Raw genomic sequence first — 1,803 nt, 5'->3', positions numbered from 1 at the left:
CATTTACATATTTCTTCAGCAAATTATTCTTTATCCTTCTCTTAAATATACACATTGATCTGGCATTTTTAACGTCATCCTCCAGATTATTCCACAATCTTACACCCTGGACTGAAATACTCCGTTCCTTCAAACATATTCTAAATTTGGGTTTAACAAACATCTCTATCCCCTTGAGATTATAACAACTTCCTCTTTTTACAAAATGTAACTGGATGTTTGAAGGTAATGTGTTTTTTATAAGCCCTATACATACCTGATAAAATACCATAATTAACCAAATCAGAGAATTTCAGTAACTTCAACTGATGGAACAATGAATTTGATGGGTGATGATAATGCTTTCTTGTGATAATTCTTACAGCTCTTTTCTGTACAAAAACAGGATTAGAAATTGTTTTACATGTTTTTCTCCAAACATCAATACACTCAAGTATCACTTTGAGGTACTTTATTCAAGACTGCAGTTAATAATACTCAGCAAACCCAAAAGGACTTTTGCTCTGTCTGTTTTACAGAAATTAAGCTAAAGTTTGCTGCTGTAGTAGCTGAGACTTATCCCCAACTAGGGCTGCACAATATATTGAAAACTTAAACTGGAACAAAATAAACTGCAATAAATGGTTGGCTCAAAAGTTTGCATTTGAGTTTTGTCACTCAGACGAAAGCTTGAAGTATTTCACCAATTAAATGGAGCCCTTCATGTATTTGACCAATTGGATGGCTCTYTTCATATAAAAAATATCATACTGCATTGAAAATGATTACCTTAAATTTCATTTTATTTGTGTTTTGTATTATTATTTGTTGTATGTATAGCATTTGTTTTGTTGTAAATGAAATTAATAAATAAAAAAAGATTAGATTTTTTTGTTATTGTTTTTGATGCTCGAGCAGAAAGACATCAACACTACATAGTTAATCATTTGTTCATTTATCTCAAGTCATATCGTCATCGCAATATTAAGCACTGTTATCGCAAATCATAGGTTTTCCTAATATCGTGCAGCCCTATCCCCAACACATACTCAATGCATTAACTGAAATCTTAGCTTAAAACCTTGGTATTATTTAGTGAAGTAGATTGAGGGTGCACTGATTGCAGTTTGCTGGCCAATCACTGATCTTTAAAAAAGTCTGATCTGCCAATTCCAGTTTTGTGTACAAGACCAATTTTGAAATAAGGGTGTTATAAGGTCACAATAAAACTTCAATGTTCCAATCTTGTTTTATTGTAAAACCTTGAACAACACCCTTGTAACAACTGTTTTGACTGTACATGAGGTAAAGCTCACTATAGAGAAAAAGGGGACAGCAGCTGATTTTCAGACCTTTGTGGAGGTAGATGAGAAGCCGATCTTTTCCACAAGCTTATCTAAGTATCAGCTGATCTCCGATCTCCCAAAATTAAGAAATCAGTGCAAAAAGTCGACCATTTTTATGTCTTGGCAGCTTCTGCCCCACTGGACTTTGATAAAACTTTCAGAAAGCTATAACTGAATGTACATCTATAGCTGATTAACTGTTGAACACAACCCAATTTAAGATCAACTGATCAAAAGAAAAAAAAAAGACTAGATTTCAGTAAAAATGACCGACATTGATCCAAAAGTTCCAGTTTTGTATAACATTGGTTCCCAAACTTTTTGTCTTCTGACCCACAAAATATCCATGGCAAAACCTTGTGACCCCAAATATTACTGGTCTGAGTAATAGTACACACACTTTGTTAATAACCCTAAAAACACAGGATTTTTGACAATCTAAACAGTTTGTACACAAATATAAATACTTATTTTTACT

This window comes from Austrofundulus limnaeus, unplaced genomic scaffold (genome assembly GCF_001266775.1).
Source record: "Austrofundulus limnaeus strain Quisiro unplaced genomic scaffold, Austrofundulus_limnaeus-1.0 Scaffold215, whole genome shotgun sequence".
NCBI lineage: Eukaryota > Metazoa > Chordata > Actinopteri > Cyprinodontiformes > Rivulidae > Austrofundulus > Austrofundulus limnaeus.
This window is presented reverse-complemented; position numbering follows the sequence as displayed.